This window comes from Panulirus ornatus, chromosome 11 (genome assembly GCF_036320965.1).
Source record: "Panulirus ornatus isolate Po-2019 chromosome 11, ASM3632096v1, whole genome shotgun sequence".
NCBI classification, from domain to species: Eukaryota; Metazoa; Arthropoda; class Malacostraca; order Decapoda; family Palinuridae; genus Panulirus; species Panulirus ornatus.
The window spans coordinates 16,823,401-16,841,097 of NC_092234.1; the positions used below are offsets into that span (position 1 = coordinate 16,823,401).

At 41.5% G+C, this 17,697-nt stretch overlaps 1 protein-coding gene across 2 annotated transcripts in view; it reads left to right on the top strand.

The window, feature by feature from the left end:
* Window positions 1-460: 460 nt before the first annotated feature.
* LOC139751337 (uncharacterized) overlaps window positions 461-17,697 on the top strand; it is a 32,359-nt gene continuing 15,122 nt past the window's right edge. For both annotated transcript variants that reach the window (XR_011713327.1, XM_071666691.1), the window contains exons 1-2: window positions 461-594; window positions 13,243-13,491. The gene's annotated coding sequence lies outside the window, so the exon portion shown is untranslated. The remainder of the gene's footprint in view (window positions 595-13,242; window positions 13,492-17,697) is intronic.

The following is a 17,697-nucleotide window of genomic DNA, read 5'->3' on the forward strand; positions in this document are numbered from 1 at the left end:
AGACAAGGAAGGGTTAAGAAAGGAAGAGATTCCTTCTCTCTTCCGTCAAGGGTGGATCCATACGGTAAGGATAAAAGACCACGAGTATTTAATTAAACCTCGTTGATGTCTTGCACCGTAGTCTGTCACTTCCTTTTGACAGTATTGGCGTATTCTGCGAGGGTTTGTTAATTGTTACTGACTTTGTGGAAACAGTCATCAGTCGAGATGGATTATTTTGAGCGCTGAAAATTATTTGTGAAATTCTCGCGGTAGAATTTTGCCCCTCCTTCTGAACCACTTCTCCGAATTGGAAAGGCTTTCAAAACGTACTGGTATCACAAATACTTGCGTAAAATTGATAATAGACTTTCTACTATATAAATAAAATACTATCATGAAATAGATATATTCATGAAAATGAAGTTGGGTCGGATCCTTAAGAGCTAAATGAAATCGGAAAAATATCGGGCAGGCTTCGCTCCGCCTGTTGTTTACATGCAAATGGCGAAGGTAGCGTCGATCGAGAATCGTTATTTCTTTTCCCACTAATTCTAGACTCTGTGAAAAACTTTTTGACAAAATAATCAGTTGGCCACCTCATCACCTGTGCAGGTAAGCTGTTAATAATAATATGAACCACAAGTATTCCTTAGAAGACGCTGAAATTTGGTGTGTAAATATGGGTGATAATGGCAACCATATTTTGAAATGGCCACCTCGTACTATTGCTGTTTTACTGGGTTGCATTTATTGTGACATTTGTGTTGTACACGCCTGACAGGTGGTGTCATGGCTGGTACTCCACCTGCGACAAAGTCTGAATGTATGAGAGACTCGGGAAGAGCTATAAAGTCACAATTAGACAAGATTCAAGGTCAGAGGGCTGAGTGCCAGCCCTTGGCCTTGAAAACCCCCCTCACTTGGAAGTACTGCCATATTATAAACTCTTAATTTATTGTCGCTTCCTTACAAACGTTTTATGATGGTTCTAGGTGAAGGAGCTTCAGGCCGGGTGTGGCTTTGGCTGTTTGCTAGATGCAAGGTGGGGGAAGGGATTCCACCATATTGTCGTACAGGGAGAAATATGAGATGATGTCTTGCATCTCCAACAACACATACATGAGTTTTTTAACCCATTTTAAGGATATAATAGAATAGTTTCGTTAAATTTCTCCATAAGTCTGTAGCTTAACCAAGTCGATTAGCTCATTATCTGCAAAAATACTGTATAGAGTTTGGATTCTCATGTCAGAAAGTTCACGGTATTGATACGATGTCAGTATTTAATATTTATCATCCATTGATTTTAACTTGATTAAAGTTCACTACGTAGTGCTGTTCTTTAATGAACTATACAGTAATTGCTTGTGGGCATTTTTTTTCTTTGCGGTACTAAACATGAAAATTATGATTTTTAGTTGCATGACTTGAGTAAATTGTTTGATGTAGTATCCCAGAAATTTCTAGTATTTATATTATTTAGTTAGATGAAGCCAGTGGGATGTAAGACAGAATCCTGCAGTGGTTATAATGTGTTCACAGTGATGTGAATTCCATGATCTCAAAATCAAAGTCTGTTTTTATACTATAAATGTCAAAACACATGAAGTAATATAGTTATGTTGTATGAAACATTAAATAAAGATACTGGATGAATATTTTTCAAAGATTTTCTGTCATTAGATAACTCTATAACTGTTAGTCAGAGTATAGAAATTTAGATATAAGAGAATCTGACTATCTACTTTCTAGAATTTGACATAAAATGTGTCCAGTCCAATGTAAAATCTTTCTTTGTATTTATTTGCCAAAATGAAATCATCATCATCATCATCAAAGCTTAGACTTTTGAATGAATGAAACATTACATACAAAGGGACAGATGGTATGATTGTTGATTAAAGCATTTCTATCATGGAACAAAGTAGAAGCTACAGTTTTCTGGGTGTGGATGTTTGAGAAGAGTATGTGAATTATGTGGTGATATTGACAATAAATGTAACTGAAAGCAAGGTTTCGTACTTGAAAGGTTTTTGGCAATCTTAATATATTGTCATTTTGAATGATGAAGAATTAGAATTTAATGGGAAAAAAGCTGCAAATGTTGAGAGCTTTGGTGACATGAAGAAGCTGAAAGTGTTAAGTGCACAAGAAACCTTCATGATTGAATAATCATTCCAAACCTTTATAGATGTAAAGAATAGATTATCACAGGAAAACATAATTGAAGAATTGGACAAGGAATATGACAGATCTGCACTGTATAGTAGGAATGAGAGGAATAGATAGTATATATGATCATGATTTTATTTTATATTATATTTATTATAATTTGTTGCTGTCTCCTGCATTAGCGAGATAATGCAAGGAAACAGATGAAAGAATGGCCCAACCCACCCACATACACATGTATATACATACATGTCCACACAGGTATATATATACATACCTATACATTTCAACGTATACATATATATACATACACAGACATATAAATATTTACACATGTACATGATTCATACGTGCTGCCTTTATTCATTCTTGTCGCCACCCAGCCACACATGAAATGACAACCCCCTCCCCCCGCATGCGTGCAAGGTAGCGTTAGGAAAAGACAACAAAGGCCACATTCGTTCACACTCAGTCTATAGCTATCATGTATAATGCACCGAAAACAGCTCCCTTTCCACACCCTGGCCCCACAGAACTTTCCATGGTTTACCCCAGATGCTTCACATGCCCTGGTTCAATCCATTGACAGCACATGAAATGACAACCCCCTCCCCCTGCATGTGCATGAGGTAGTGCTAGGAAAAGACAACAAAGGCCACATTCGTTCACACTCAGTCTATAGCTGTCATGTATAATGCGCTGAAAACACAGCTCCCTTTCCACATCCAAGCCCTAGAACTTCCCATGGCTTACCCCAGACGCTTCACATGCCGTGGTTCAATCCATTGACAGCATGTCAACCCCGGTACACCACATCATTCCAGTTCACTCTATTACTTGCACGCCTTTCACCCTCCTACATGTTCAGGTCCTGATCACTCAAAATCCCCTTCACTCCATTCACCTCCAATTTGGTCTCCCACCTCTCCAAGTTCCCTCCACCTCTGACACATATATCCTCTTTGTCAATCTTTCCTCACTCATTCTCTCCATGTGACCAAACCACTTCAACAAACACCCTCTTCTGCTCTCTCAACCACACTCTTTCCATGGTTTACCCCAGACACTTCACATGCCCTGGTTCAATCCATTGACAGCACGTTGACCCCGGTGTCCCGCATCGTTCCAATTCACTCTATTCCTTGCACGCCTTTTACCCTCCTGCATGTTCAGGCCCCAGTCGCTCAAAATCTTTTTCACTCCATCCTTCCACCTCCAATTTGATCTCCTACTTCTCCTTGTTCCCTCCACCTCTGACACACATATCCTCTTTGTCAATGTTTCCTCACTTATTCTCTCCTTGTGACCAAACCATTTCAAAACCCCCTCTTCTACTCTCCCACCCTTTCATTATTTACACGATCAAACCACGTCACGCCACATATTGTCCTCAAACATCTCATTTCCAACACATACACCCTCCTCCACACAACTCTATCTATAGCCCACGCCTTGCAACCATATAACATTATTGGCACCACTGTCTCTTCAAACATACCCATTTTTGTTTTCCGAGATAATGGTCTTGCCTTCCACACATTTTTCAATGCTCCCAGAACTTTTGCCCCCTCCCCCACCCTGGGATCACTTCCACTTCCATGGTTCCATTCGCTGCCAAATCCACTCCCAGATATCTAAAACACTTCATTTCCTCCAGTTTTTCTCCATTGAAACTTACCTCCCAGTTGACTTGTCCTTCAACCCTACTGTACATAATAACCTTGCTCTTACTCACATCTACTCTCAGCTTTCTTCTTTCACACACTTTACTAAACTCAGTCACCAGCTTCTGCAGATTCTCACCCAAATCAGCCACTAGCGCTGTATCTTCAGCGAACAACAACTGAATCACTTCCCAAGCTCTCTCATCCACAACAGACTGCATATTTGTCCCTCTCTCCAAAACTCTTGCATTCACCTCCCTAACAAGCCCATCCATAAACAAATTGAACAACCATGGAGACATCATGCACCCCTGCTGCAAACTGCCATTCACTGAGAATCAATCACTTTCCTCTCCTCCTACTTGCAGACATGCCTTACATCCTTGATAAAACTTGTCACTGCTTCTAGCAACTTGCCTCCCACACCATGTATATACTCTTAATACCTTCCACAGAGCATCTCTATCAACTCTCTCAATTGCCTTCTCCAGATCCATAATTGCCACATACAAACCATATGCTTTTCTAAGTATTACTCACATACATTCTTCAAAGCAAACACCTGATCCACACATCCTCTACCACATCTGAAACCACACTGCTCTTCTCCATTCTGATGCTTTGTACACGCTTTCACCCTCTCAGTCAATACCCTCCCAAATAATCTCCCAGGAGTACTCAACAAAGTTATACCTCTGTAATTTGAGTACTCACCTTTATCCCCTTTGCCTTTGTACAATGGCACTATGCATGGGGTTCCCAGTGTAAATGAAAGTGGGGTTAACAGTTTGTGGAGGTGTTAGTAGAAAAATGAATGGTGATCGGGAATATCTGCCTAAAAAAAAGTTGGGGATTTATTTGAGTATACCTAGATGTGACTGTGCTGAATGGTACAGCTTGTGAGATGTGAGATCACTTTTTGGTGAAGGGAAGGGTGAAATTTTGTTGTAACTTTAGGAAAAGAGCAAATATTGGGTTGGAAGAGGTTAGTGGAAGAGAGTGAACTTGGAAAAGTGGCTTGTGTGTGGAGATCATAACAGAGATTTTGTGAAGAGTACCATAAGGTGAGAGTAAATGAAACTGGGTGAGTAGGTGAGGATTGGAGGATACTTAGGGAAGCATTTTTTGCATGTGCAGGTGAAGTGTGTGGTATTTGGAAAGTGGGGTGTGGATGTTTGAAAGAAAGCAGTATGTGGTAGGATGAAAGAAGTTAAGTTGCTAGTGAAAGAAAAAATAGAGACATATAGTTGCTACTTGCAGGGATGTAGTGTGAATGATTGGGAGATGTACAAGACAAGGTGGCAGAAGATCAAGAGGAAAGTGCAGGTGGTTCAAAAAGAGGGTAAATTAGAAATTAGAAGAGAGTAATGGCAACATTTAGGGAGGTTAAGAAAATGTTTTGGAAGTGAATAGTGTGAGGAGAACAAGAGAACAAATGGGAGCATTTGCAAGGGGAGTAGATGTGGAACTGGTAACATGCAAAGAGGAAATGGAGTGAGTATTTTGAAAGACTTTTTAATGTATTAGATAATATGGCAGATGTCTGGTGTTTGGGATGAGGAGGGATGCAGAGTGAGGTCGGAAAGAGTGTATTTTTGAAAAGAGGGGTGTTGTTGAGGGCTTTGCTTAAGATTAGATGTGGCAAAGCAGCTGGAATGGATAGAATTACAGTTGATTTCTCAAGAAAGGGTGTGACAATGTTGTTGATAGGTGAGTCAGGATTTTCATTATATATGGCCCAAGGTAAGGTGTCTGAGGACTGGCAGAATGCCTAGTTTGTGCTGTTGTATAAAAGCAAGAGGAACAAATGTGAATACTTCAATTACTAAGTCTGGTGATTATGCATAGTAAGATGTATGGGAGAATGATGGCATGTACAGAGTATCAGATTAAGGATGAATGATGTGGCTTTGAAAAATATGTGTGAGAAATGCTGTACCTGGAGAAAGAGAGAGATTTATGTGTTGCATTTATATATCTGGGGAAAGCATATGGTAGGATTAACAAAGATATCTTGTGGGAGATGCTGTGTATATATATGATGTGGGAAGAATGCTACTAAATACAGTAAGTTTTTGTTAGGGGAATAAAGTGTATGTGAGTAGGGAGGGTTGAGGATGAGTGGTTCCAGATGAAGGTTGGTTGTTGTCATTGATGAGGATGTTTCATGTCACAATGGCTGTTTAATCTCTACGTAAACAAAGGTTATGAGGGAGGTAAACACAAGGGTCTTGGAGAGAAGGGTTGATCCACAGTGTGCTGGGGAGGGTGAGACTGAGAGATAATTCAGTTACTATTTGCAGATGATGTAGCTTTGTTGGCAGACTTGAGCAAAAAACTGCAGAAGCTGGTGTCTGAGTTTGGAAATGTGTGAGTCAAATGAAGATTACACTCGGGTTTGCAGACAACATCAGAGGAACCTAGAATAGATATCTATGTCATTGGAATAGCTGTTGAAAGAATATCCCTGGGGATAGGGGAGAAAGAATACTTCCCACGCATTCCTCACGTGTTGTAGAAGGCGACTAAAGGGGACGGGAGCGTGGGGATAGAAACCCTCCCCTCCTTGTATTTTAACTTTCTAAAAGGGAAAACAGAAGAAGGAGTCATGCGAGGAGTGCTCATCCTCCTCAAAGGCTCAGATTGGGGTGTCTAAATGTGTGTGGATGTAACCAAGATGAGAAAAAGGAGAGATAGGTAGTATGTTTGAGGAAAGGAACCTGGATGTTTTGGCTCTGAGTGAAACGAAGCTCAAGGGTAAAGGGGAAGAGTGGTTTGGGAATGTCTTGGGAGTAAAGTCAGGGGTTAGTGAGAGGACAAGAGCAAGGGAAGGAGTAGCACTACTCCTGAAACTGGAGTTGTGGGAGTATGTGATAGAGTGTAAGAAAGTAAACTCTAGATTGATATGAGTAAAACTGAAAGTTGATGGAGAGAGATGGGTGATTATTGGTGCATATGCACCTGGGCATGAGAAGAAAGATCATGAGTGGCAAGTGTTTTGGGAGCAGCTGAATGAGTGTGTTAGTGGTTTTGATGCACAAGACCAGGTTATAGTGATGGGTGATTTGAATGCAAAGGTGAGTAATGTGGCAGTTGAGGGAATAATTGGTATACATGGGGTGTTCAGTGTTGTAAATGGAAATGGTGAAGAGCTTGTAGATTTATGTGGTGAAAAAGGACTGGTGATTGGGAATACCTGGTTTAAAAAGAGAGATATACATAAGTATACGTATGTAAGTAGGAGAGATGAACAGAGAGCATTATTGGATTATGTGTTAATTGATAGGCATGTGAAAGAGAGACTTTTGGATGTAAATGTGCTGAGAGGTGCAACTGGAGGGATGTCTGATCATTATCTTGTGGAGGCGAAGGTGAAGATTTGTGGAGGTTTTCAGAAAAGAAGAGAAAATGTTGGGGTGAAGAGAGTGGTGAGAGTAAGTGAGCTTGCAGAGGAGACTTGTGTGAGGAAGTACCAGGAGAGACTGAGAACAGAATGGAAAAAGGTGAGAACAAAGGAGGTAAGGGGAGTGGGGGAGCATTGGGATGTATTTAGGGAATCAGTGATGGCTTGCGTAAAAGATGCTTGTGGCATGAGAAGCGTGGGAGGTGGGCAGATTAGAAAGGGTAGTGGGTGGTGGGATGAAGAAGTAAGAGTATTAGTGAAAGAGAAGAGAGAGGCATTTGGATGATTTTTGCAGGGAAAAAAATGCAAATGAGTGGGAGATGTATAAAAGAAAGAGGCAGGAGGTCAAGAGAAAGGTGTAAGAGGTGAAAAAGAGGGCAAATGAGAGTTGGGGTGAGAGAGTATCATTAAATTTTAGTGAGAATAAAAAGATGTTTTGGAAGGAGGTAAATAAAGTGCGTAAGACAAGGGAGCAAATGGGAACTTCAGTGAAGGGGGCTAATGGGGAGGTGATAACAAGTAGTGGTGATGTGAGAAGGAGATGGAGTGATTATTTTGAAGGTTTGTTGAATGTGTTTGATGATAGAGTGGCAGATATAGGGTGTTTTGGTTGAGGTGGTATGCAAAGTGAGAGGATTAGGGAAAATGATTTGGTAAATAGAGAAGAGGTAGTAAAAGCTTTGCGGAAGATGAAAGCCAGCAAGGCAGCGGGTTTGGATGGTATTGCAGTGGAATTTATTAAAAAAGGGGGTGACTGTATTGTTGACTAGTTGGTAAGGTTATTTGATGTATGTATAATTCATGTTGAGGTGCCTGAGGATTGGCGGAATGCTTGCATAGTGCCATTGTACAAAGGCAAAGGGGATAAGAGTGAGTGCTCAGATTACAGAGGTATAAGTTTGTTGAGTATTCCTGGTAAATTATATGGGAGGGTATTGATTGAGAAGGTGAAGGCATGTACAAAGCATCAGATTGGGGAAGAGCAGTGTGGTTTCAGAAGTGGTAGAGGATTTGTGGATCAGGTGTTTGCTTTGAAGAATGTATGTGAGAAATACTTAGAAAAGCAAATGGATTTGTATGTAGCATTTATGGATCTGGAGAAGGCATATGATAGAGTTGATAGAGATGCTCTGTGGAAGGTATTAAGAATATATGGTGTGGGAGGCAAGTTGTTAGAAGCAGTGAAAAGTTTTTATCGAGGATGTAAGGCATGTGTACGTGTAGGAAGAGAGGAAAGTGATTGGTTCTCAGTGAATGTAGGTTTGTGGCAGGGGTGTGTGATGTGTCCATGGTTCTTTAACTTGTTTATGGATGGGGTTGTTAGGGAGATGGATGCAAGAGTTTTGGAAAGAGGGGCAAGTGTGCAGTCTGTTGTGGATGAGAGAGCTTGGGAAGTGAGTCAGTTGTTCGCTGATGATACAGCACTGGTGGCTGATTCATGTGAGAAACTGCAGAAGCTGGTGACTGAGTTTGGTAAAGTGTGTGAAAGAAGAAAGTTGAGAGTAAATGTGAATAAGAGGAAGGTTATTAGGTACAGTAGGGTTGAGGGTCAAGTCAATTGGGAGGTAAGTTTGAATGGAGAAAAAGTGGAGGAAGTGAAGTGTTTTAGATATCTGGGAGTGGATCTGGCAGCGGATGGAACCATGGAAGCGGAAGTGAATCATAGGGTGTTGGAGGGGGTGAAAATTCTGGGAGCCTTGAAGAATGTGTGGAAGTCGAGAACATTATCTCAGAAAGCAAAAATGGGTATGTTTGAAGGAATAGTGGTTCCAACAATGTTGTATGGTTGCGAGGCGTGGGCTATGGATAGAGTTGTGCGGAGGGGGGTGGATGTGCTGGAAATGAGATGTTTGAGGACAATATGTGTTGTGAGGTGGTTTGATCGAGTAAGTAATGTAAGGGTAAGAGAGATGTGTGGTAATAAAAAGAGTGTGGTTGAGAGAGCAGAAGAGGGTGTTTTGAAATGGTTTGGTCACATGGAGAGAATGAGTGAGGAAAGATTGACCAAGAGGATATATGTGTCAGAGGTGGAGGGAACGAGGAGAAGTGGGAGACCAAATTGGAGGTGGAAAGATGGAGTAAAAAAGATTTTGAGTGGTCGGGACCTGAACATGCAGGAGGGTGAAAGGCATCCAAGGAATAGAGTGAATTGGAACAGTGTGGTATACCGGGGTCGACGTGCTGTCAATGGATTGAACCAGGGCATGTGAAGCGTTGGGGTAAACCATGGAAAGTTCTGTGGGGCCTAGATGTGGAAATGGAGCTGTGGTTTCGGTGCATTATTACATGACAGCTAGAGACTGAGTGTGAATGAATGTGGCCTTAGTTGTCTTTTCCTAGCGCTACCTCACACACATGAGGGGGAGGGGGTTGTTATTCCATGTGTGGCAAGGTGGCGATGGGAATGAATAATGGCAGACAGTATGAATTATTTACATGTGTATAAATGTATATGTCTGTGTGTGTATATATATGTATACATTGAGATGTATAGGTATGTATATTTGCGTGTGTGGATGTGTATGTATATACATGTGTATGTGGGTGGGTTGGGCCATTCTTTCGTCTGTTTCCTTGCACTACCTCGCTAACGCGGGAGACAGCGACAAAGCAAAATAGATAAATAAATAGATATCAGGTAAAACAAGTGAATGGATGAGAGAGATGGTTAAGAGAAACATTTTCAGCGTATAGGTCAAGTGATGAGTGCTGTGTGCTAGCCTTGCGCAAGCATCATGGCAAAATCTTGTTGTAGGTGCTTATAAGTAGGTAATTTCCCTCTCTTTCTCATGCTTTGTTTATAATTTATTCATTTATTTATTATACTTAATCGCTGTGTCCAGCATCAGTGAGGTTAGATTAGGTTAGGTTAGGGTAGGAGACAGACGAGGAATGGCCCAGCCCACCCATGTACACATGTATTTACATAAACTCCCATACACGCACATATACATACATGTAGATTTCAACTTATACATACATATACATATATACACATGTACATATTCATACTTACTGCCCTCATCCATTCCCGTTGCCACCTTGCCACACATGAAATAGCATCCCCCCTCCAGCAAGGTAGCACGAGGAAAAGACAAAAAGGCCAAGTTTGTTTACACTCAGTCTCTAGCTGTCATGTATAATGCACCGAAACCACAGCTCCCTTTCCACATTCAGGCCCAACAGACCCTTCCATGGTTTACCCCAGATGCTTCACATGCCCTGGTTCAGTCCATTGACAGCACGTTGACCCCAGTATACCACATCATTCCAATTCACTCTATTCCTTGCACTCCTTTCACCCTCCTGTATGTTCAGGCCCCAATCAGTCAAAATCATTTTCACTCCATCCTTCCACCTCCAATTTGGTCTCCCGCTTCTCCTTGTTCCCTCCACCTCTGAAACACATATCCTCTTTGTCAATCTTTCCTCACTCATTCTCTCCATGTGTCCAAACCATTTCAATACACCCTCTTCTGCTCTCTCAACCACACTCTTTTTATTACCACAAGTAGTGGTGATGTGAGAAGGAGATGGAGTGAGTATTTTGAAGGTTTGTTGAATGTGTTTGATGATAGAGTGGCAGATATAGGGTGTTTTGGTCGAGGTGGTGTGCAAAGTGAGAGGGTTAGGGAAAATGATTTGGTAAACAGAGAAGAGGTAGTAAAAGCTTTGCGGAAGATGAAAGCCGGCAAGGCAACAGGTTTGGATGGTATTGCAGTGGAATTTATTAAAAAAGGGGGTGACTGTATTGTTGACTGGTTGGTAAGGTTATTTAATGTATGTATGACTCACGGTGAGGTGCCTGAGGATTGGCGGAATGCGTGCATAGTGCCATTGTACAAAGGCAAAGGGGATAAGAGTGAGTGCTCAAATTACAGAGGTATAAGTTTGTTGAGTATTCCTGGTAAATTATATGGGAGGGTATTGATTGAGAGGGTGAAGGCATGTACAGAGCATCAGATTGGGGAAGAGCAGTGTGGTTTCAGAAGTGGTAGAAGATGTGTGGATCAGGTGTTTGCTTTGAAGAATGTATGTGAGAAATACTTAGAAAAGCAAATGGATTTGTATGTAGCATTTATGGATCTGGAGAAGGCATATGATAGAGTTGATAGAGATGCTCTGTGGAAGGTATTAAGAATATATGGTGTGGGAGGCAAGTTGTTAGAAGCAGTGAAAAGTTTTTATCGAGGATGTAAGGCATGTGTACGTGTAGGAAGAGAGGAAAGTGATTGGTTCTCAGTGAATGTAGGTTTGCAGCAGGGGTGTGTGATGTCTCCATGGTTGTTTAATTTGTTTATGGATGGGGTTGTTAGGGAGGTGAATGCAAGAGTTTTGGAAAGAGGGGCAAGTATGAAGTCTGTTGGGGATGAGAGAGCTTGGGAAGTGAGTCAGTTGTTGTTCGCTGATGATACAGCGCTGGTGGCTGATTCATGTGAGAAACTGCAGAAGCTGGTGACTGAGTTTGGTAAAGTGTGTGAAAGAAGAAAGTTAAGAGTAAATGTGAATAAGAGCAAGGTTATTAGGTACAGTAGGGTTGAGGGTCAAGTCAATTGGGAGGTGAGTTTGAATGGAGAAAAAGTGGAGGAAGTGAAGTGTTTTAGATATCTGGGAGTGGATCTGGCAGCGGATGGAACCATGGAAGCGGAAGTGGATCATAGGGTGGGGGAGGGGGCGAAAATTCTGGGAGCCTTGAAGAATGTGTGGAAGTCGAGAACATTATCTCGGAAAGCAAAAATGGGTATGTTTGAAGGAATAGTGGTTCCAACAATGTTGTACGGTTGCGAGGCGTGGGCTATGGATAGAGTTGTGCGCAGGAGGATGGATGTGCTGGAAATGAGATGTTTGAGGACAATGTGTGGTGTGAGGTGGTTTGATCGAGTAAGTAACGTAAGGGTAAGAGAGATGTGTGGAAATAAAAAGAGCGTGGTTGAGAGAGCAGAAGAGGGTGTTTTGAAATGGTTTGGGCACATGGAGAGAATGAGTGAGGAAAGATTGACCAAGAGGATATATGTGTCGGAGGTGGAGGGAACGAGGAGAAGAGGGAGACCAAATTGGAGGTGGAAAGATGGAGTGAAAAAGATTTTGTGTGATCGGGGCCTGAACATGCAGGAGGGTGAAAGGAGGGCAAGGAATAGAGTGAATTGGAGCGATGTGGTATACTGGGGTTGACGTGCTGTCAGTGGATTGAATCGGGGCATGTGAAGCGTCTGGGGTAAACCATGGAAAGCTGTGTAGGTATGTATATTTGCGTGTGTGGACGTATGTATATACATGTGTATGGGGGTGGGTTGGGCCATTTCTTTTGTCTGTTTCCTTGCGCTACCTCGCAAACGCGGGAGACAGCGACAAAGCAAAAAAAAAAAAAAAAAAACTCTCATACCCTTTCATTAATTACTCGATCAAACCATCTCACACCACATATTGTGCTCCAACATTTCATTTCCAACACATCCACCCTCCTCTGCACAAACCTATCTATAGCGCATGCCTCGCAACCATATAACATTGTTGGAACCACTTTTCCTTCAAACATACCCATTTTTGCTCTTCAAGGTTACGTACTTACCTTCCATACATTTTTTAATGCTCCCAGAACCCTCGCCCCCTCCCCCACCCTGTGACTCACCTCCACTTCCATGGTTCCATCCGTTGCTAAGTCCACTCCCAGATATCTAAAACACTTCACTTCCTCCAGTTTTTCTCTATTCAAACTTACCCCCCAATTAACTTGTCCCTCAATCCTATTGAACCTAATAACCTTGCTTTTATTCACATTTACTCTCAACTTTCTTCTTTCACACACTTTACCAAACTTTGTTTATGTAAGACATATTCTCAGAATGTTGATGCTGAAGGAAGTATGGTTTCCTGAGGTTTTAGACAACAGTGAATTTGACTTTTTTTAGTACAGTAGTATTGTAGTAGCAACATGATCCAGTAATTCTTAGCATTTTAAATTGATACACTTAATGTTTTTTTGAACAAAGTGAACTATCTAATGTTTTGTTTACATTGCAGATTGTGCTGCATATCAGTTACCTACTTAGCAACCATCCTTGGATTGTGTTAACAGCTCTTCAGTCCATAAATGTGGAACTTCACTTGTTTGTCTTTGGTGGACATTCAGATCAGCTGCTGACCCTTGATGTTGTAGCTGCGAAGCTGGCAATGGTATTCTCACAGAGCTGACAATCTTTGCTTGCCTTTTAGCAAGAAGAGGACCTGCAAAAGAAGACTGCTTACCTTGATTCAACCTTTGGATAAGATGTAAGATTAAGATGAAAATGTTCTATTTTTTAAAGGTTCCATTTTGTTGTGGATAAAGAATACATTCGTGACTAGTTTGTCATATTGTATAACAGAGTATACTTGTGTTGTAAACTTGACTGTGTCAGAATTGAAAAGTTAACTGTTAGATCAGGTTTGTGTTGTTGCACAACATTTGTTACCATAACAGTGATATGTAGAAAGTGAAATTGTAGGTACAGAAAACCATCGTTTGCCATATCTTTAATGATTGAAGTCTTTTTATCTATCGTCAGTAAGTAATCTGTAGGAGATGTTCAAAACTTGAAATTGTAAATAATTTTGTAACAGTTTGTCTTAACAAGACAGGTGCATGAAACCTCCTCAGTAGAGTAATATTATCTCATTATTATTATACTTGATTGCCATTTCCTGCATCAGTGAGGTAGTCCCAGGAAACAAAGAAAGACCTATCCACTCGTATACACACATATATACATACGCACACGTACATGTACATACATATATTTATTTATATATTCATTATGCGCACAACTCTATCCATAGCCCATGCCTCGCAACCATACAACATTGTGGTTCCAACAATGTTGTATGGTTGTGAGGCGTGGGCTATGGATAGAGTTGTGCGCAGGAGGGTGGATATGCTGGAAATGAGATGTTTGAGGACAATATGTGGTGTGAGGTGGTTTGATCGAGTATGTAATGTAAGGGTAAGAGAGATGTGTGGAAATAAAAAGAGCGTGGTTGAGAGAGCAGAAGAGGGTGTTTTGAAATGGTTTGGGCACATGGAGAGAATGAGTGAGGAAAGATTGACCAAGAGGATATATGTGTTGGAGGTGGAGGGAACGAGAAGTGGGAGGCCAAATTGGAGGTGGAAAGATGGAGTGAAAAAGATTTTGAGTGATCAGGGCCTGAACATGCAGGAGGATGAAAGGCGTGCAAGGAATAGAGTGAATTGGATTGATGTGGTATACCGGGTCGACGTGTTGTCAATGGATTGAATCAGGGCATGTGAAGTGTCTGGGGTAAACCATGGAAAGTTCTGTGGGGCCTGGATGTGGAAAGGGAGCTGTGGTTTCAGGCATTATTACATGACAGCTAGAGATTGAGTGTGAACGAATGAGGCCTTTGTTGTCTTTTCCTAGCGCTACCTCACACACATGAGGGGGAGGGGGATGTTATTCCATGTGTGGCGAGGTGGCAATGGGAATAAATAAAGGCAGACAGTATGAATTATATACATGTGTATATATGTATATGTTTGTGTGTGTATATATATGTGTACATTGAGATGTATAGGTATGTATATTTGCATGTGTGGACGTGTATGTATATACATGTGTATGTGGGTGGGTTGGGCCATTTCTTTCGTCTGTCTCCTTGCACTACCTCGCAAACGCGGGAGACATCGACAAAGCAAAATAATAATGATAGATATAATAATAATAATATTCATTATACTTTGTCACTGTCTCTTGCGTCAGCGAGGTAGCGCAAGGAAACAGACGAAAGAATGGCCCAACCCACCCACATACACATGTATATACATACACGTCCACACACACACATTTACATACCTATTCATTTCAATGTATACATATTTGTACATACACAGACATAGACATATATACACATGTACATAATTCATACTTGCTGCTTTCATTCATTCCGTCGCCACTCCACCACACATGAAATGACAACCCCCTCCCCCCATATGCGCATGAGGTAGCGCTAGGAACAGACAACAAAGGCTACATTCGTTCACTTTCAGTCTCTAGCTGTCATGTATAATGCACCGAAACCACAGCTCCCTTTCCACATCCAGGCCCCACAAAACTTTCCATAGTTTACATCCATATATGTACATATACATACTAACATATACACATATACATACACAGACATATGTACACATGCACATATTCATACTTGCTTGCCTTCATCCATCCCTAGTGCCACCCTGCCCCATGGCAAACAGTGTCACCACCCCCTGCATCAGTGAGGTAGCACCAGGAAAATAGACAAAAAACGCTGCATTCATTCACACTAGTCTCTAGCTGTCATGTGTAATGCACTGAAACAACAGCTTCCTATCCACATCTGGGCCCCACAGACCTTTCCAATGGTGTACCATTGTGTTTCACATGCCCTGGTCAGTCCATTGAACGGCATGTCAACCCAGGAATACCACATCATTCAAATTCACTCTATTCCCTGTGCACCTCTCACCCTCCTGCATGTTCAGGCCTAGATCACTCAAAATCCTCTTCAATCCATCCTTCCACCCCCAATTTGGTCTCCCATTTCTCCTTGTTTTTCCTCCTCTGAAACATCACATATATCCTCTTTTTCAACCTTTCCTCACTCATTTTCTCCACATGTCCAAACCATTTCAACACACCCTATTCTGCTCTTTCAACCACACACTTTTTATTATTACACGTCTCATTTACCCTTTCATTACTTACTTGATCAGACCATCTTACACCACATATTGTCCTCACCATTTCATTGCCAACACATCCACCCTCCTCTGTGCAACCCTATGTATAGCCCATGCCTTTTAACCATATAATATTATTGGAACAACTGTTCCTTCAAACATACCCATATTTGCTCTTCGATATAATGTTCTCTTTTTCCTCACATTCTTCATTGCTTCCAAAACCTTCACCCCCCTCCCTATGACTCATTTCCACTTTCATAGTTCTAGTTGCAGCTAAATCCACTCTCAGATATCTAAAACACTCCACTTCCTCCAGTATTTTTTCATTGAAATTTACATCCCAGTTAACTTGTCCCTCAACCCTGCTGAACCAAATAACCTTACTCTTGTTCACATATGCTCTCAACTTTCTCCTTTCACACACTTTTCCAAGCTCAGTCACCAGCTTCTGCAATTGCTCACTCCAATCAGTCACCAGTGCTGTATCATCAACGAACAACTAACTCACTTCCCAGACCCTCTCATCCCCAACAAACTGCATACTCACCCCTCTCTCCAAAACTCCTGCATTTACCTCCCTAACCACCCCATCCACAAACAAATTAAACATTTATGGGGACATTACACACCCCTGCCACAGACCGACCTTCACAGGGAAATAATCACTCTCCTCTCTTCCTACTCATACACATGCCTTACACCTCTGATGAAAACTTCTCTGCTTCTAGCAGCTTGCTATCCACTATATACTCTTAAGACCTTCCACAAAGCATCTCTATCATCCCTATCCTAGGCTGTCTCCAGATCCATAAGTGCTACATACAAATCCATCTGTTTTTCTAAGTATTTCTCACACACATTGAAAGCAACCACCTGATCCACACATCCTCTACCCCTTCTGAAACCACACTGCTCTTCCCCAATCTGATGCTCTGTACGTGCCTTCCCCCCACTCAATCGATACCCCCGATACAATTTTCTAGGAATATTCAACTGTCTGATGCCTCTGTAGTTTGAACACACCTTTATTCCATTTACCTTTATACAGTGGCACTATACAAGCATTCTGCCAATCCCCAGGTACTTCACCATGATCCACACGTACATTGAATATCCTTACCAACCAACCAACAACTCAGTCACCCCCCTTTCTTAATAAATTCAACTGCAGTACCATCCAAACCCACCACCTTGCTGGATATCATCTTCCACAGGAATTTCACCACCTCTTCTCTCTTCACCAAACCACTTTCCCTGACTCTGATTTCGCACACCACCCTGACCAAAACACTCTACTTCAGCCAATCTGTCATCAAACACATTCAACAAACCTTCAAAATACTCACTCCATTTCCTCCTTATTTCATCACATGTTATCACTTCCCCTTTACCCCTTCATCAATGTTTCCGTTTGTTATATTGTCTTACACATGGTATTTACCTCCCTCCAAAAGATCTTTTTATTCTCCCTAAAGTTTAATGATACTCTCACCCCACCTCTCATTTGCCCTCTTTTTCAACCCTTGCACCTTCTTGACCTCTTGCTGCTTTCTCTTACATATCTCCCAGTCATTTGCACTCCCTCCTAGTAAGTATTGTACAAATGCCTCTCTTATCTCTTTCACTGACAACTTTACTTTTTAATCCCACCTCTCACTACTCTTTCTAATGAGCCCACCTTCTACCTTTCTCATACCACATGCATCTCTTGCACATGCCATCACTGCTTCCCTAAATACATCCCATTCCTCAACCACTCT